This window comes from Aquarana catesbeiana, linkage group LG13 (assembly GCF_042186555.1).
Source record: "Aquarana catesbeiana isolate 2022-GZ linkage group LG13, ASM4218655v1, whole genome shotgun sequence".
NCBI classification, from domain to species: Eukaryota; Metazoa; Chordata; class Amphibia; order Anura; family Ranidae; genus Aquarana; species Aquarana catesbeiana.
This window is the reverse complement of record NC_133336.1, coordinates 218218704-218240074: the sequence shown is the minus strand read 5'-3', so window position 1 is coordinate 218240074 and position 21371 is coordinate 218218704. Positions and strand designations below refer to the sequence as shown.

General features: G+C 57.7%; 1 protein-coding gene across 1 annotated transcript in view; it reads left to right on the top strand.

Moving 5' to 3' along the window:
- The first annotated feature begins 2073 nt into the window (after positions 1-2073).
- KCNJ9 (potassium inwardly rectifying channel subfamily J member 9) overlaps positions 2074-21371 on the top strand; it is a 33245-nt gene continuing 13947 nt past the window's right edge. Inside the window, exon 1 of the mRNA XM_073608834.1 lies at positions 2074-2292. The gene's annotated coding sequence lies outside the window, so the exon portion shown is untranslated. The remainder of the gene's footprint in view (positions 2293-21371) is intronic.

Here is a 21371-nt window from a genome sequence, read left to right as displayed (position 1 = left end):
CTCGGTGGAGCAGATCTCGGGAAGGGATCACCACACACACACTCGGTGGAGGAGATCTCGGGAAGGGATCACCACACACACACTCGGTGGAGGAGATCTCGGGAAGGGATCACCACACACACTCGTGGAGAATATTTCGGGAAGGGGGCACCACACACACTCGGTGGAGGATATCTCGGGGAAGGGATCACCACACACACTCGGTGGAGGAGATCTCGGGAAGAGGTCACCACACACACACTCGGTGGAGGATATCTCGGGAAGGGATCACCACACACACACTCGGTGGAGGAGATCTCGGGAAGGGATCACCACACACACACTCGGTGGAGGAGATCTCGGGAAGGGATCACCACACACACACTCGGTGGAGGATATCTCGGGGAAGGGATCACCACACACACTCGGTGGAGGAGATCTCGGGAAGAGGTCACCACACACACACTCGGTGGAGGATATCACGGGGAAGGGATCACCACACACACACTCGGTGGAGGAGATCTCGGGAAGGGATCACCACACACACACTCGGTGTATGATATCTCGGGAAGGGATCACCACACACACACTCGGTGGAGGAGATCTCGGGAAGGGATCACCACACACACACTCGGTGGAGGAGATCTCGGGAAGGGATCACCACACACACACTTGGTGGAGGATATGTTGGGGGGAGGGGGCACCTCACACACTCGGTAGAGGATATCTTTGGAAGGGATCACCACACACACTCGGTGGAGGATATTTCGGGAAGGGGTCTCCACACACACTCGGTGGAGGATATTATATTATATACAGTATATAGACATGCTTGTATCCTATAGCTGGTGGGGAAAATTATAGGATATTATATAAAAATCTGTAAGGATATTTATACAATATATAGATAGTATGTATATAGTGTGTGTATATAGTATATATAATGTATATATAGGTGTGGTGTGTGTGTATATAGTATATATAATGTGTATATATAGGTGTGATGTGTGTGTATAGTATATATAATGTATATATAGGTGTGATGTGTGTGTATATAGTATATATAATGTGTATATATAGGTTGATGTGTGTGTGCATATAGTATATATAATGTGTATATATAGGTGTGATATGTGTATATAGTATATATAATGTATTTATAGGTGTGATGTGTGTATATAGTATATATAATGTATTTATAGGTGTGATGTGTGTATATGGTATATATAATGTGTATATATAGGTTGATGTGTGTGTGTATATAGTATATATAATGTGTATATATCTGTGTGATGTGTGTGTATAGTATATATAATGTATATATAGGTGTGATGTGTGTGTATATAGCATATATAATGTGTATATATAGGTGTGATGTGTGTATATAGTATATATAATGTATACATAGGTGTGATGTGTGTGTGTATATAGTATATATAATGTATATATAGGTGTGATGTGTGTATATAGTATATATAATGTGTATATATAGGTGTGATGTGTGTATATAGTATATATATTGTATATATCTGTGTGATGTGAGTATATAGTATATAGAATGTGTATATAGGTGTGATGTGTGTATATAGTATATATAATGTATATATCTGTGTGATGTGTGTATATAGTATATATAATGTGTATATAGGTGTGATGTGAGTATATAGTATATAGAATGTGTATATAGGTGTGATGTGTGTATATAGTATATATAATGTATACATAGGTGTGATGTGTGTATATAGTATATAGAATGTATACATAGGTGTGATGTGAGTATATAGTATATAGAATGTATATATCTGTGTGATGTGTGTATATAGTATATATAATGTATATATAGGTGTGATGTGTGTATATAGTATATATAATGTATATAGGTGTGATGTGTGTATATAGTATATATAATGTATACATAGGTGTGATGTGAGTATATAGTATATAGAATGTATATATCTGTGTGATGTGAGTATATAGTATATAGAATGTGTATATAGGTGTGATGTGTGTATATAGTATATATAATCTGTATATAGGTGTGATGTGTGTGTATATAGTATATATAATGTATACATAGGTGTGATGTGTATCCTGCAGATGGCGGTGATGACGGGCGCAGTGTCTCGGTCCCCCCCCCGCTGTCACTCTTGGTAGGGACTCCCACCTGCGCTGCGTATTGGTTGCTCTCTGGCGGTTCTCCTCCATCCCTCCCGCTTTACCGGCTGCCAGAGAGAAGAATGAGAATCGGATGAACGCAGATCCAGAGCTACGGAGGAAGATGGACGAGGCGACCCCCTTCCCCCACAGAATAAGGTAGGAGCGGGGGATGGAGGGGGATGGGGGGTCTGTAGTATTTGGGGGGTACATTAAGATTTGTATTGTTCTATATCTGGGGGGGTGTAGGATATCTACTGTGGGGTCTTATGGTTCAGGGTTCTTGGGGTGCATACAGTCTATGGGGGGGCTCAGGGATTGTGGGGTGTCTGTAATCCCCGGTGTGTAGTGAGGGGGGATTCTAGTCGGGGTCTGTGGGGGGTGTGAAACAGTTCAGGGGGATGAAAATTTGGGGTCAGCAAAATGTACAGAGTTTGGGGTGCTTAGCCCAGCGATACAATGACTACCCCCAGGATTAGTGAGGGGGACCCCGGACACAGTGATTACCCCCAGGATTAGTGAGGGGGACCCCGGACACAGTGATTACCCCCAGGATTAGTGAGGGGGACCCCGGGACACAGTGACTACCCCCAGGATTAGTGAGGAGGACCCCGGACACAGTGATTACCCCCAGGATTAGTGAGGGGGACCCCGGACACAGTGATTACCCCCAGGATTAGTGATGGGGACCCCGGACACTGTGATTACCCCCAGGATTAGTGAGGGGGACCCCGGACACAGTGATTACCCCCAGGATTAGTGATGGGGACCCCGGACACTGTGATTACCCCCAGGATTAGTGAGGGGGACCCCGGACACAGTGATTACCCCCAGGATTAGTGATGGGGACCCCGGACACAGTGACTACCCCCAGGATTAGTGATGGGGACCCCGGACACAGTGACTACCCCCAGGATTAGTGATGGGGACCCCGGACACTGTGATTACCCCCCAGGATTAGTGAGGGGGGACCCCGGACACTGTGATTACCCCCAGGATTAGTGAGGGGGACCCCGGACATAGTGACTACCCCCAGGATTAGTGAGGGGGACCCCGGACACAGTGATTACCCCCAGGATTAGTGATGGGGACCCCGGACACTGTGATTACCCCCAGGATTAGTGAGGGGGGACCCCGGACACAGTGACTACCCCCAGGATTAGTGAGGGGGACCCCGGACACAGTGATTACCCCCAGGATTAGTGAGGGGGACCCCGGACACAGTGACTACCCCCAGGATTAGTGAGGGGGACCCCGGACACAGTGACTACCCCCAGGATTAGTGAGGGGGACCCCCGGACACAGTGACTACCCCCAGGATTAGTGAGGGGGACCCCGGACACAGTGACTACCCCCAGGATTAGTGAGGGGGACCCCGGACACAGTGACTACCCCCAGGATTAGTGAGGGGGACCCCGGACACAGTGACTACCCCCAGGATTAGTGAGGGGGACCCCGGACACAGTGACTACCCCCAGGATAGTGAGGGGACCCCGGACACAGTGATTACCCCCAGGATTAGTGGAAGGGACCCCGGACACAGTGATTACCCCCAGGATTAGTGAGGGGGACCCCGGACACAGTGACTACCCCCAGGATTAGTGATGGGGACCCCGGACACTGTGATTACCCCCCAGGATTAGTGAGGGGGACCCGGACACAGTGACTACCCCCAGGATTAGTGATGGGGACCCCGGACACTGTGATTACCCCCCAGGATTAGTGAGGGGGACCCCGGACACAGTGACTACCTCCAGGATTAGTGAGGGGGACCCTGCACACAGTGACTACCCCCAGGATTAGTGAGGGGGGACCCCGGACACAGTGACTACCCCCAGGATTAGTGAGGGGGACCCCGGACACAGTGACTACCCCCAGGATTAGTGAGGGGGACCCCGGACACAGTGACTACCCCCAGGATTAGTGAGGGGGACCCCGGACACAGTGATTACCCCCAGGATTAGTGATGGGGACCCCGGACACAGTGATTACCCCCCAGGATTAGTGAGGGGGACCCCGGACACAGTGACTACCCCCAGGATTAGTGATGGGGACCCCGGACACAGTGACTACCCCCAGGATTAGTGATGGGGACCCCGGACACTGTGATTACCCCCAGGATTAGTGAGGGGGACCCCGGACACAGTGACTACCTCCAGGATTAGTGAGGGGGACCCTGCACACAGTGATTACCCCCAGGATTAGTGATGGGGACCCCGGACACAGTGATTACCCCCCAGGATTAGTGAGGGGGACCCCGGACACAGTGACTACCCTCAGGATTAGTGATGGGGACCCCGGACACAGTGACTACCCCCAGGATTAGTGGAGGGGACCCCGGACACAGTGACTACCCTCAGGATTAGTGAGGGGGACCCCGGACACAGTGACTACCCCCAGGATTAGTGATGGGGGACCCCGGACACTGTGATTACCCCCCAGGATTAGTGAGGGGGACCCCGGGACACAGTGACTACCTCCAGGATTAGTGAGGGGGACCCTGCACACAGTGATTACCCCCAGGATTAGTGATGGGGACCCGGACACAGTGACTACCTCCAGGATTAGTGAGGGGGACCCCGGACACAGTGACTACCCCCAGGATTAGTGAGGGGGACCCCGGACACAGTGACTACCCCCAGGATTAGTGGAGGGGACCCCGGACACAGTGACTACCCCCAGGATTAGTGAGGGGGACCCCGGACACAGTGACTACCCCCAGGATTAGTGAGGGGGACCCCGGACACAGTGATTACCCCCAGGATTAGTGAGGGGGACCCCGGACACAGTGATTACCCCCAGGATTAGTGAGGGGGACCCCGGACACAGTGATTACCCCCAGGATTCGTGAGGGGGACCCCGGACACAGTGATTACCCCCAGGATTAGTGAGGGGGACCCCGGACACAGTGACAACCCCCAGGATTAGTGAGGGGGACCCCGGACACAGTGATTACCCCCAGGATTAGTGAGGGGGGACCCCGGACACAGTGACTACCCCCAGGATTAGTGAGGGGGACCCCGGACACAGTGACTACCCCCAGGATTAGTGAGGGGGGACCCCGGACACAGTGATTACCCCCAGGATTAGTGAGGGGACCCCGGACATAGTGACTACCCCCAGGATTAGTGAGGGGGACCCCGGACACAGTGATTACCCCCAGGATTAGTGATGGGGACCCCGGACACAGTGATTACCCCCAGGATTAGTGAGGGGGGACCCCGGACACAGTGACTACCCCCAGGATAGTGAGGGGGACCCCGGACACAGTGATTACCCCCCAGGATTAGTGAGGGGGACCCCCGGACACAGTGACTACCCCCAGGATTAGTGATGGGGACCCGGACACAGTGACTACCCCCAGGATTAGTGAGGGGGGACCCCGGACAGTGATTACCCCCAGGATTAGTGATGGGGACCCCGGACACAGTGATTACCCCCAGGATTAGTGAGGGGGACCCCGGACACAGTGATTACCCCCAGGATTAGTGAGGGGGACCCCGGGACACAGTGACTACCCCAGGATTAGTGAGGGGGACCCCGGACACAGTGATTACCCCCAGGATTAGTGAGGGGGACCCCGGACACAGTGATTACCCCCAGGATTAGTGATGGGGACCCCGGACACAGTGATTACCCCAGGATTAGTGAGGGGGAACCCCGGACACAGTGATTACCCCCAGGATTAGTGAGGGGGACCCCGGACACAGTGATTACCCCCAGGATTAGTGATGGGGACCCCGGACACAGTGATTACCTCCAGGATTAGTGATGGGGACCCCGGACATAGTGACTACCCCCAGGATTAGTGAGGGGACCCCGGACACAGTGATTACCCTCAGGATTAGTGATGGGGACCCCGGAAACAGTGATTACCCCCAGGATTAGTGATGGGGACCCCGGACACAGTGATTACCCTCAGGATTAGTGATGGGGACCCCGGACACAGTGATTACCCTCAGGATTAGTGATGGGGACCCGGAAACAGTGATTACCCTCAGGATTAGTGAGGGGGACCCCGGACACAGTGATTACCCTCAGGATTAGTGATGGGGACCCCGGAAACAGTGACTACCCCCAGGATTAGTGAGGGGGACCCCGGACACAGTGACTACCCCCAGGATTAGTGAGGGGGACCCCGGACACAGTGACTACCCCCAGGATTAGTGAGGGGGACCCCGGACACAGTGAATACCCCCAGGATTAGTGAGGGGGACCCCGGACACAGTGATTACCTCCAGGATTAGTGATGGGGACCCCGGACACAGTGACTACCCCCAGGATTAGTGATGGGGACCCCGGAAACAGTGATTACCCTCAGGATTAGTGAGGGGGACCCCGGACACAGTGAATACCCCCAGGATTAGTGATGGGGACCCCGGACACAGTGATTACCCCCAGGATTAGTGAGGGGGACCCCGGACACAGTGATTACCCCCAGGATTAGTGGAGGGGACCCCGGACACAGTGACTACCCCCAGGATTAGTGGAGGGGACCCCGGACACAGTGACTACCCCCAGGATTAGTGAGGGGGACCCCGGACACAGTGACTACCCCCAGGATTAGTGAGGGGGACCCCGGATATAGTGACTACCCCCAGGATTAGTGAGGGGACCCCGGACACAGTGACTACCCCCAGGATTAGTGAGGGGACCCCGGACACAGTGATTACCCCCCAGGATTAGTGATGGGGACCCCGGATACAGTGATTACCCCCAGGATTAGTGAGGGGGACCCCGTGACTACCCCCAGGATTAGTGATGGGGACCCCGGACACAGTGATTACCCCCAGGATTAGTGATGGGGACCCCGGACATAGTGACTACCCCCAGGATTAGTGAGGGGGACCCCGGACACAGTGACTACCCCCAGGATTAGTGAGGGGGCCCCGAACACAGAGACTACCCCCAGGATTAGTGAGGGGGACCCCGGACACAGTGACTACCCCCAGGATTAGTGGAGGGGACCCCGGACACAGTGATTACCCCCAGGATTAGTGGAGGGGACCCCGGACACAGTGATTACCCCCAGGATTAGTGAGGGGGACCCCGGACACAGTGACTACCCCCAGGATTAGTGGAGGGGACCCCGGACACAGTGACTACCCCCAGGATTAGTGGAGGGGACCCCGGACACAGTGATTACCCCCAGGATTAGTGAGGGGGACCCCGGACACAGTGATTACCCCCAGGATTAGTGGAGGGGACCCCGGACACAGTGACTACCCCCAGGATTAGTGGAGGGGACCCCGGACACAGTGATTACCCCCCAGGATTAGTGATGGGGACCCCGGACACAGTGATTACCCCCAGGATTAGTGGAGGGGACCCCGGACACAGTGATTACCCCCAGGATTAGTGAGGGGGACCCCGGACACAGTGATTACCCCCAGGATTAGTGGAGGGGACCCCGGACACAGTGACTACCCCCAGGATTAGTGGAGGGGACCCCGGACACAGTGACTACCCCCAGGATTAGTGAGGGGGACCCCGGACACAGTGACTACCCCCAGGATTAGTGAGGGGGACCCCGGACACAGTGATTACCCCCAGGATTAGTGAGGGGGACCCCGGACACAGTGACTACCCCCAGGATTAGTGGAGGGGACCCCGGACACAGTGACTACCCCCAGGATTAGTGGAGGGGACCCCGGACACAGTGATTACCCCCAGGATTAGTGAGGGGGACCCTGGACACAGTGATTACCCCCAGGATTAGTGATGGGGACCCCGGACACAGTGATTACCCCCAGGATTAGTGAGGGGGACCCCGGACACTGTGATTACCCCCAGGATTAGTGATGGGGACCCCGGACACAGTGACTACCCCCAGGATTAGTGAGGGGGACCCCGGACACAGTGACTACCCCAGGATTAGTGAGGGGGACCCCGGACACAGTGACTACCCCTAGGATTAGTGAGGAGGACCCCGGACACAGTGATTACCCCAGGATTAGTGATGGGGACCCCGGACACAGTGATTACCCCCAGGATTAGTGAGGGGGACCCCGGACACAGTGATTACCCCCAGGATTAGTGATGGGGACCCCGGACACAGTGATTACCCCCAGGATTAGTGAGGGGGACCCCGGACACAGTGACAACCCCCAGGATTAGCGATGGGGACCCCGGACACAGTGACTACCCCCAGGATTAGTGATGGGGACCCCGGACACAGTGATTACCCCCAGGATTAGTGATGGGGACCCCGGACACAGTGATTACCCCCAGGATTAGTGATGGGGACCCCGGACACAGTGATTACCCCCAGGATTAGTGAGGGGGACCCCGGACACAGTGATTACCCCCAGGATTAGTGATGGGGACCCCGGACACAGTGATTACCCCCAGGATTAGTGATGGGGACCCCGGACACAGTGACTACCCCCAGGATTAGCGATGGGGACCCCGGACACAGTGACTACCCCCAGGATTAGTGAGGGGGACCCCGGATATAGTGACTACCCCCAGGATTAGTGAGGGGACCCCGGACACAGTGATTACCCCCAGGATTAGTGAGGGGACCCCGGACACAGTGATTACCTCCAGGATTAGTGAGGGGGACCCCGGATATAGTGACTACCCCCAGGATTAGTGAGGGGACCCCGGACACAGTGATTACCCCCAGGATTAGTGAGGGGACCCCGGACACAGTGATTACCCCCAGGATTAGTGAGGGGGACCCCGGACACAGTGATTACCTCCAGGATTAGTGATGGGGACCCCGGACACAGTGATTACCCCCAGGATTAGTGAGGGGGACCCTGGACACAGTGACTACCTCCAGGATTAGTGATGGGGACCCCGGACACAGTGACTGCCCCCAGGATTAGTGATGGGGACCCCGGACACAGTGACTACCCCCAGGATTAGTGAGGGGGACCCCGGACACAGTGACTACCCCCAGGATTAGTGAGGGGGACCCCGGACACAGTGATTACCCCCAGGATTAGTGAGGGGGACCCCGGACACAGTGATTACCCCCAGGATTAGTGAGGGGGACCCCGGACACAGTGACTACCCCCAGGATTAGTGAGGGGGACCCCGGACACAGTGATTACCCCCAGGATTAGTGATGCGGACCCCGGACACAGTGATTACCCCCAGGATTAGTGATGGGGACCCCGAACACAGAGACTACCCCCAGGATTAGTGAGGGGGACCCCGGACACAGTGACTACCCCCAGGATTAGTGGAGGGGACCCCGGACACAGTGATTACCCCCAGGATTAGTGAGGGGGACCCCGGACACAGTGACTACCCCCAGGATTAGTGGAGGGGACCCCGGACACAGTGATTACCCCCAGGATTAGTGAGGGGGACCCCGGACACAGTGACTACCCCCAGGATTAGTGATGGGGACCCCGGACACAGTGACTACCCCCAGGATTAGTGAGGGGGACCCCGGACACAGTGACTACCCCAAGGATTAGTGAGGGGGACCCCGGATACAGTGATTACCCCCAGGATTAGTGATGGGGACCCCGGACACAGTGATTACCCCCAGGATTAGTGAGGGGGACCCCGGACACAGTGACTACCCCCAGGATTAGTGAGGGGGACCCCGGACACAGTGATTACCCCCAGGATTAGTGAGGGGGACCCCGGACACAGTGACTACCCCCAGGATTAGTGAGGGGACCCCGGACACAGTGATTACCTCCAGGATTAGTGAGGGGGACCCCGGACACAGTGACTACCCCCAGGATTAGTGAGGGGGACCCTGGACACAGTGATTACCCCCAGGATTAGTGAGGGGGACCCCGGACACAGTGATTACCCCCAGGATTAGTGATGGGGACCCCGGACACAGTGACTACCCCTAGGATTAGTGAGGGGGACCCCGGACACAGTGATTACCCCCAGGATTAGTGAGGGGGACCCCGGACACAGTGATTACCCCCAGGATTAGTGATGCGGACCCCGGACACAGTGATTACCCCCAGGATTAGTGAGGGGGACCCCGGACACAGTGATTACCCCCAGGATTAGTGAGGGGGACCCCGGACACAGTGACTACCCCCAGGATTAGTGAGGGGGACCCCGGACACAGTGACTACCCCCAGGATTAGTGAGGGGGACCCCGGACACAGTGACTACCCCCAGGATTAGTGAGGGGGACCCCGGACACAGTGATTACCCCCAGGATTAGTGAGGGGGACCCCGGACACAGTGACTACCCCCAGGATTAGTGAGGGGGACCCCGGACACAGTGATTACCCCCAGGATTAGTGGAAGGGACCCCGGACACAGTGACAACCCCCAGGATTAGTGAGGGGGCCCCCGGACACAGTGATTACCCCCAGGATTAGTGAGGGGGCCCCCGGACACAGTGATTACCCCCAGGATTAGTGAGGGGGCCCCCGGACACAGTGATTACCCCCAGGATTAGTGAGGGGGACCCCGGACACAGTGACTACCCCCAGGATTAGTGAGGGGGACCCCGGACACAGTGACTACCCCCAGGATTAGTGAGGGGGACCCCGGACACAGTGACAACCCCCAGGATTAGTGAGGGGGACCCCGGACACAGTGACTACCCCCAGGATTAGTGAGGGGGACCCCGGACACAGTGACTACCCCCAGGATTAGTGAGGGGGACCCCGGATACAGTGATTACCCCCAGGATTAGTGAGGGGGACCCCGGACATAGTGATTACCCCCAGGATTAGTGAGGGGGACCCCGGACACAGTGACTACCCCCAGGATTAGTGAGGGGGACCCCGGACACAGTGATTACCCCCAGGATTAGTGGAAGGGACCCCGGACACAGTGATTACCCCCAGGATTAGTGAGGGGACCCCGGACACAGTGACTACCCCCAGGATTAGTGAGGGGGACCCCGGACACAGTGACTACCCCCAGGATTAGTGAGGGGGACCCCGGACACAGTGATTACCCCCAGGATTAGTGAGGGGGACCCCGGACACAGTGATTACCCCCAGGATTAGTGAGGGGGACCCCGGACACAGTGATTACCCCCAGGATTAGTGAGGGGGACCCCGGACACAGTGATTACCCCCAGGATTAGTGAGGGGGACCCCGGACACAGTGATTACCCCCAGGATTAGTGAGGGGGACCCCGGACACAGTGACTACCCCCAGGATTAGTGAGGGGGACCCCGGACACAGTGATTACCCCCAGGATTAGTGAGGGGGACCCCGGACACAGTGATTACCCCCAGGATTAGTAAGGGGGACCCCGGACACAGTGATTACCCCCAGGATTAGTAAGGGGGACCCCGGACACAGTGATTACCCCCAGGATTAGTGAGGGGGACCCCGGACACAGTGACTACCCCCAGGATTAGTGAGGGGGACCCCGGACACAGTGATTACCCCCAGGATTAGTGATGGGGACCCCGGACACAGTGATTACCCCCAGGATTAGTGAGGGGGACCCCGGACACAGTGACTACCCCCAGGATTAGTGAGGGGGACCCCGGACACAGTGATTACCCCAGGATTAGTGAGGGGGACCCCGGACACAGTGATTACCCCCAGGATTAGTGAGGGGACCCCGGACACAGTGACTACCCCCAGGATTAGTGAGGGGGACCCCGGACACAGTGATTACCCCCAGGATTAGTGAGGGGACCCCGGACACAGTGACTACCCCCAGGATTAGTGAGGGGGACCCCGGACACAGTGATTACCCCCAGGATTAGTGAGGGGACCCCGGACACAGTGATTACCCCCAGGATTAGTGAGGGGGACCCCGGACACAGTGATTACCCCCAGGATTAGTAAGGGGGACCCCGGACACAGTGATTACCCCCAGGATTAGTGAGGGGACCCCGGACACAGTGACTACCCCCAGGATTAGTGAGGGGGACCCCGGACACAGTGATTACCCCCAGGATTAGTAAGGGGGACCCCGGACACAGTGATTACCCCCAGGATTAGTGAGGGGACCCCGGACACAGTGACTACCCCCAGGATTAGTGATGGGGACCCCGGACACAGTGACTACCTCCAGGATTAGTGATGGGGACCCCGGACAAAGTGATTACACCCAGGATTAGTGATGGGGACCCCGGATACAGTGACTACCCCAGGATTAGTGAGGGGGACCCCGGACATAGTGACTACCCTCAGGATTAGTGAGGGGGACCCCGGACACAGTGATTACACCCAGGATTAGTGATGGGGACCCCGGATACAGTGACTACCCCCAGGATTAGTGAGGGGGACCCCGGATACAGTGATTACCCCCAGGATTAGTGATGGGGACCCCGGACACAGTGACTACCCCCTGGATTAGCGAGGGGGACCCGGACACAGTGACTACCCCCAGGATTAGTGAGGGGGACCCCGGACACAGTGACTACCCCCAGGATTAGTGATGGGGACCCCGGACACAGTGACTACCCCTAGGATTAGTGAGGGGGATCCCGGACACAGTGACTACCCCCAGGATTAGTGAGGGGGACCCCGGACACAGTGACTACCCCCAGGATTAGTGAGGGGGACCCCAGATACAGTGACTACCCCCAGGATTAGTGAGGGGGACCCCGGACACAGTGTCTACCCCCAGGATTAGTGAGGGGGACCCCAGATACAGTGACTACCCCCAGGATTAGTGATGGGGACCCCGGACACAGTGACTACCCCCAGGATTAGTGAGGGGGACCCCGGACACAGTGATTGCCCCCAGGATTAGAGGAGGGGACCCCGGACACAGTGATTACCCCCAGGATTAGTGAGGGGGACCCCGGACACAGTGACCACCCCCAGGATTAGTGATGGGGACCCCGGACACAGTGACCACCCCCAGGATTAGTGATGGGGACCCCGGACACAGTGACTACCCCCAGGATTAGTGAGGGGGACCCCGGACACAGTGACTACCCCCAGGATTAGTGAGGGGGACCCCGGACACAGTGACTACCCCCAGGATTAGTGAGGGGGACCCCGGACACAGTGACTACCCCCAGGATTAGTGAGGGGGACCCCGGACACAGAGACTACCCCCAGGATTAGTGATGGGGACCCCGGACACAGTGACTACCCCCAGGATTAGTGAGGGGGACCCCGGACACAGTGACTACCCCCAGGATTAGTGAGGGGGACCCCGGACACAGTGACTACCCCCAGGATTAGTGAGGGGGACCCCGGACACAGTGACTACCCCCAGGATTAGTGAGGGGGACCCCGGACACAGTGACTACCCCCAGGATTAGTGAGGGGGACCCCGGACACAGTGACAACCCCCAGGATTAATGAGGGGGACCCCGGACACAGTGATTACCCCCAGGATTAGTGAGGGGGACCCCGGACACAGTAACAACCCCCAGGATTAGTGAGGGGGACCCCGGACACAGTGACTACCCCCAGGATTAGTGAGGGGGACCCCGGACACAGTGATTACCCCCAGGATTAGTGATGGGAACCCCGGACACAGTGATTACCCCCAGGATTAGTGATGGGGACCCCGGACACAGTGACTACCCCCAGGATTAGTGATGGGGGACCCCGGACACAGTGATTACCCCCAGGATTAGTGATGGGGACCCCGAACACAGAGACTACCCCCAGGATTAGTGAGGGGGACCCTGGACACAGTGACTACCCCCAGGATTAGTGATGCGGACCCTGGACACAGTGATTACCCCCAGGATTAGTGATGCGGACCCCGAACACAGAGACTACCCCCAGGATTAGTGATGGGGACCCCGGACACAGTGATTACCCCCAGGATTAGTGAGGGGGACCCCGGACACAGTGACTACCCCCAGGATTAGTGAGGAGGACCCCGGACACAGTGACTAACCCCAGGATTAGTGAGGGGGACCCCGGACACAGTGATTACCCCCAGGATTAGTGATGGGGACCCCGAACACAGAGACTACCCCCAGGATTAGTGAGGGGGACCCCGGACACAGTGACTACCCCCAGGATTAGTGGAGGGGACCCCGGACACAGTGATTACCCCCAGGATTAGTGAGGGGGACCCCGGACACAGTGACTACCCCCAGGATTAGTGAGGGGGACCCCGGACACAGTGACTACCCCAAGGATTAGTGAGGGGGACCCCGGACACAGTGATTACCCCCAGGATTAGTGATGGGGACCCCGAACACAGTGACTACCCCCAGGATTAGTGAGGGGGACCCCGGACACAGTGATTACCCCCAGGATTAGTGAGGGGGACCCCGGACACAGTGATTACCCCCAGGATTAGTGAGGGGGACCCTGGACACAGTGATTACCCCCAGGATTAGTGAGGGGGACCCCGGACACAGTGATTACCCCCAGGATTAGTGATGGGGGACCCCGGACACAGTGACTACCCCCAGGATTAGTGAGGGGGACCCCGGACACAGTGATTACCCCCAGGATTAGTGAGGGGGACCCCGGACACAGTGACGACCCCCAGGATTAGTGAGGGGGACCCCGGACACAGTGACTACCCCCAGGATTAGTGAGGGGGACCCCGGACACAGTGATTACCCCCAGGATTAGTGAGGGGGACCCCGGACACAGTGACAACCCCCAGGATTAGTGAGGGGGACCCCGGACACAGTCACTACCCCCAGGATTAGTGAGGGGGACCCCGGACACAGTGACTACCCCCAGGATTAGTGAGGGGGACCCCGGACACAGTGATTACCCCCAGGATTAGTGAGGGGGACCCCGGACACAGTGATTACCCCCAGGATTAGTGATGGGGACCCCGGACACAGTGATTACCCCCAGGATTAGTGAGGGGGACCCCGGACACAGTGACTACCCCCAGGATTAGTGAGGGGGACCCCGGACATAGTGACTACCCCCAGGATTAGTGAGGGGGACCCCGGACACAGTGATTACCCCCAGGATTAGTGAGGGGGACCCCGGACACAGTGACTACCCCCAGGATATGTGAGGGGGACCCCAGACACAGTGACTACCCCCAGGATTAGTGAGGGGGACCCCGGACACAGTGATTACCCCCAGGATTACTGAGAGGGACCCCGGACACAGTGATTACCCCCAGGATTAGTGAGGGGGACCCCGGACACAGTGATTACACCCAGGATTAGTGATGGGGACCCTGGATACAGTGACTACCCCCAGGATTAGTGAGGGGGACCCCGGACACAGTGACTACCCCCAGGATTAGTGAGGGGGACCCCGGACACAGTGACTACCCCCAGGATTAGTGAGGGGGACCCCAGACACAGTGATTACCCCCAGGATTAGTGGAAGGGACCCCCGGACACAGTGACAACCCCCAGGATTAGTGAGGGGGACCCCGGACACAGTGACTACCCCCAGGATTAGTGAGGGGGACCCCGGACACAGTGACTACCCCCAGGATTAGTGAGGGGGGACCCCGGACACAGTGACTACCCCGAGGATTAGTGAGGGGAACCCCGGACACAGTGATTACCCCCAGGATTAGTGAGGGGGACCCCGGACACAGTGACTACCCCCAGGATGAGTGAGGGGGACCCCGAACACAGTGATTACCCCCAGGATTAGTGATGGGGACCCCGGACACAGTGATTACCCCCAGGATTAGTGAGGGGGACCCCGGACACAGTGATTACCCTCAGGATTAGTGAGGGGGACCCCGGACACAGTGACTACCCCCAGGATTAGTGAGGGGGACCCACTACCCCCAGGATTAGTGAGGGGGACCCCGGACACAGTGACTACCCCCAGGATTAGTGAGGGGGACCCCAGATACAGTGACTACCCCTAGGATTAGTGATGGGGACCCCGGACACAGTGACTACCCCCAGGATTAGTGAGGGGGACCCCGGACACAGTGATTGCCCCCAGGATTAGTGAGGGGGACCCCAGATACAGTGACTACCCCCAGGATTAGTGAGGGGGACCCCGGACACAGTGACTACCCCCAGGATTAGTGAGGGGGACCCCGGACACAGTGACTACCCCCAGGATTAGTGAGGGGGACCCCAGATACAGTGACTACCCCTAGGATTAGTGATGGGGACCCCGGACACAGTGACTACCCCCAGGATTAGTGATGGGGACCCCGGACACAGTGATTACCCCCAGGATTAGTGAGAGGGACCCCGGACACAGTGACCACGCCCAGGATTAGTGATGGGGACCCCGGACACAGTGATTACCCCCAGGATTAGTGAGGGGGACCCCGGACACAGTGACTACCCCCAGGATTAGTGATGCGGACCCCGGACACAGTGATTACCCCCAGGATTAGTGAGGGGGACCCCGGACACAGTGACTACCCCCAGGATTAGTGAGGGGGACCCCGGACACAGTGACTACCCCCAGGATTAGTGAGGGGGACCCCGGACACAGTGACTACCCCCAGGATTAGTGAGGGGGACCCCGGACACAGTGACAACCCCCAGGATTAATGAGGGGGACCCCGGACACAGTGATTACCCCCAGGATTAGTGAGGGGGACCCCGGACACAGTGACTACCCCCAGGATTAGTGAGGGGGACCCCGGACATAGTGACTACCCCCAGGATTAGTGAGGGGGACCCCGGACACAGTGATTACCCCCAGGATTAGTGAGGGGGACCCCGGACACAGTGACTACCCCCAGGATATGTGAGGGGGACCCCAGACACAGTGACTACCCCCAGGATTAGTGAGGGGGACCCCGGACACAGTGATTACCCCCAGGATTACTGAGAGGGACCCCGGACACAGTGATTACCCCCAGGATTAGTGAGGGGGACCCCGGACACAGTGATTACACCCAGGATTAGTGATGGGGACCCTGGATACAGTGACTACCCCCAGGATTAGTGAGGGGGACCCCGGACACAGTGACTACCCCCAGGATTAGTGAGGGGGACCCCGGACACAGTGACTACCCCCAGGATTAGTGAGGGGGACCCCAGACACAGTGATTACCCCCAGGATTAGTGGAAGGGACCCCCGGACACAGTGACAACCCCCAGGATTAGTGAGGGGGACCCCGGACACAGTGACTACCCCCAGGATTAGTGAGGGGGACCCCGGACACAGTGACTACCCCCAGGATTAGTGAGGGGGGACCCCGGACACAGTGACTACCCCGAGGATTAGTGAGGGGAACCCCGGACACAGTGATTACCCCCAGGATTAGTGAGGGGGACCCCGGACACAGTGACTACCCCCAGGATGAGTGAGGGGGACCCCGAACACAGTGATTACCCCCAGGATTAGTGATGGGGACCCCGGACACAGTGATTACCCCCAGGATTAGTGAGGGGGACCCCGGACACAGTGATTACCCTCAGGATTAGTGAGGGGGACCCCGGACACAGTGACTACCCCCAGGATTAGTGAGGGGGACCCACTACCCCCAGGATTAGTGAGGGGGACCCCGGACACAGTGACTACCCCCAGGATTAGTGAGGGGGACCCCAGATACAGTGACTACCCCTAGGATTAGTGATGGGGACCCCGGACACAGTGACTACCCCCAGGATTAGTGAGGGGGACCCCGGACACAGTGATTGCCCCCAGGATTAGTGAGGGGGACCCCAGATACAGTGACTACCCCCAGGATTAGTGAGGGGGACCCCGGACACAGTGACTACCCCCAGGATTAGTGAGGGGGACCCCGGACACAGTGACTACCCCCAGGATTAGTGAGGGGGACCCCAGATACAGTGACTACCCCTAGGATTAGTGATGGGGACCCCGGACACAGTGACTACCCCCAGGATTAGTGATGGGGACCCCGGACACAGTGATTACCCCCAGGATTAGTGAGAGGGACCCCGGACACAGTGACCACGCCCAGGATTAGTGATGGGGACCCCGGACACAGTGATTACCCCCAGGATTAGTGAGGGGGACCCCGGACACAGTGACTACCCCCAGGATTAGTGATGCGGACCCCGGACACAGTGATTACCCCCAGGATTAGTGAGGGGGACCCCGGACACAGTGACTACCCCCAGGATTAGTGAGGGGGACCCCGGACACAGTGACTACCCCCAGGATTAGTGAGGGGGACCCCGGACACAGTGACAACCCCCAGGATTAATGAGGGGGACCCCGAACACAGTGATTACCCCCAGGATTAGTGAGGGGGACCCCGGACACAGTGACAACCCCCAGGATTAGTGAGGGGGACCCCGGACACAGTGACTACCCCCAGGATTAGTGAGGGGGACCCCGGACACAGTGATTACCCCCAGGATTAGTGATGGGAACCCCGGACACAGTGATTACCCCCAGGATTAGTGATGGGAACCCCGGACACAGTGACTACCCCCAGGATTAGTGAGGGGGACCCCGGACACAGTGACAACCCCCAGGATTAATGAGGGGGACCCCGAACACAGTGATTACCCCCAGGATTAGTGATGGGGGACCCCGGACACAGTGATTACCCCCAGGATTAGTGATGGGGACCCCGAACACAGAGACTACCCCCAGGATTAGTGAGGGGGACCCCGGACACAGTGACTACCCCCAGGATTAGTAAGGGGGACCCCGGACACAGAGACTACCCCCAGGATTAGTGAGGGGGACCCCGGACACAGTGACTACCCCCAGGATTAGTGGAGGGGACCCCGGACACAGTGATTACCCCCAGGATTAGTGAGGGGGACCCCGGACACAGTGACTACCCCCAGGATTAGTGAGGGGGACCCCGGACACAGTGACTACCCCAAGGATTAGTGAGGGGGACCCCGGATACAGTGATTACCCCCAGGATTAGTGATGGGGACGCCGGACACAGTGACTACCCCCAGGATTAGTGAGGGGGACCCCGGATACAGTGATTACCCCCAGGATTAGTGAGGGGGACCCCGGACACAGTGACTACCCCCAGGATTAGTGAGGGGGACCCCGGACACAGTGACTACCCCAAGGATTAGTGAGGGGGACCCCGGACACAGTGATTACCCCCAGGATTAGTGATGGGGACCCCGGACACAGTGACTACCCCCAGGATTAGTGAGGGGGACCCCGGACACAGTGATTACCCCCAGGATTAGTGAGGGGGACCCCGGACACAGTGATTACCCCCAGGATTAGTGAGGGGGACCCTGGACACAGTGATTACCCCCAGGATTAGTGAGGGGGACCCCGGACACAGTGATTACCCCCAGGATTAGTGATGGGGACCCCGGACACAGTGACTACCCCCAGGATTAGTGAGGGGGACCCCGGACACAGTGATTACCCCCAGGATTAGTGAGGGGGACCCCGGACACAGTGACAACCCCCAGGATTAGTGAGGGGGACCCCGGACACAGTGACTACCCCCAGGATTAGTGAGGGGGACCCCGGACACAGTGACTACCCCCAGGATTAGTGAGGGGGACCCCGGATACAGTGATTACCCCCAGGATTAGTGAGGGGGACCCCGGACATAGTGACTACCCCCAGGATTAGTGAGGGGGACCCCGGACACAGTGATTACCCCCAGGATTAGTGAGGGGGACCCCGGACACAGTGACTACCCCCAGGATTAGTGAGGGGGACCCCAGACACAGTGACTACCCCCAGGATTAGTGAGGGGACCCCGGACACAGTGACTACCCCCAGGATTAGTGAGGGGGACCCCGGACACAGTGATTACCCCCAGGATTACTGAGAGGGACCCCGGACACAGTGATTACACCCAGGATTAGTGATGGGGACCCCGGATACAGTGACTACCCCCAGGATTAGTGAGGGGGACCCCGGACACAGTGACTACCCCCAGGATTAGTGAGGGGGACCCCAGACACAGTGATTACCCCCAGGATTAGTGGAAGGGACCCCCGGACACAGTGACAACCCCCAGGATTAGTGAGGGGGACCCCGGACACAGTGACTACCCCCAGGATTAGTGAGGGGGACCCCGGACACAGTGACTACCCCCAGGATTAGTGAGGGGGGACCCAGGACACAGTGACTAACCCGAGGATTAGTGAGGGGAACCCCGGACACAGTGATTACCCCCCAGGATTAGTGAGGGGGACCCCGGACACAGTGATTACCCCCAGGATGAGTGAGGGGGACCCCGGACACAGTGATTACCCCCAGGATTAGTGAGGGGGACCCCGGACACAGTGATTACCCTCAGGATTAGTGAGGGGGACCCCGGACACAGTGATTACCCCCAGGATTAGTGAGGGGGACCCCGGACACAGTGACTACCCCCAGGATTAGTGAGGGGGACCCCGGACACAGTGATTACACCCAGGATTAGTGATGGGGACCCCGGACACAGTGACAACCCCCAGGATTAGTGCAGGGGACCCCGGACACAGTGACTACCTCCAGGATTAGTGAGGGGGACCCCGGACACAGTGACTACCCCCAGGATTAGTGAGGGGGACCCCGGACACAGTGACTACCTCCAGGATTAGTGATGGGGACCCCGGACACAGTGACTACCCCCAGGATTAGTGAGGGGGACCCCGGACACAGTGACTACCCCCAGGATTAGTGAGGGGGACCCCAGACACAGTGACTGCAACCAGGATTAGTGAGGGGGACCTCGGATACTGTGACTACCCCCAGGATTAGTGATGGGGACCCCGGACACAGTGATTACCTCCAGGATTAGTGAGGGGGACTCCGGACACAGTGACTACCCCCAGGATTAGTGAGGGGGACCCCGGACACAGTGATTATCCCCAGGATTAGTGAGGGGGACCCCGGACATAGTGATTACCCCCAGGATTAGTGAGGGGACCCCGGACACAGTGATTAACCCCAGGATTAGTGAGGGGGACCCCGGACACAGTGACTACCTCCAGGATTAGTGAGGGGGACCCCGGACACAGTGACTACCCCCAGGATTAGTGATGGGGACTCCGGACACAGTGATTACCCCCAGGATTAGTGAGGGGGACCCCGGACACAGTGACAACCCCCAGGATTAATGAGGGGGACCCCGGACACAGTGATTACCCCCAGGATTAGTGAGGGGGACCCCGGACACAGTGACAACCCCCAGGATTAGTGAGGGGGACCCCGGACACAGTGACTACCCCCAGGATTAGTGAGGGGGACCCCGGACACAGTGATTACCCCCAGGATTAGTGATGGGGACCCCGGACACAGTGACTACCCCCAGGATTAGTGATGGGGGACCCCGGACACAGTGATTACCCCCAGGATTAGTGATGGGGACCCCGAACAGAGAGACTACCCCCAGGATTAGTGAGGGGGACCCTGGACACAGTGACTACCCCCAGGATTAGTGAGGGGGACCCCGAACAGAGAGACTACCCCCAGGATTAGTGAGGGGGACCCTGGACACAATGATTACCCCCAGGATTAGTGATGGGGACCCCGGACACAGTGACTAC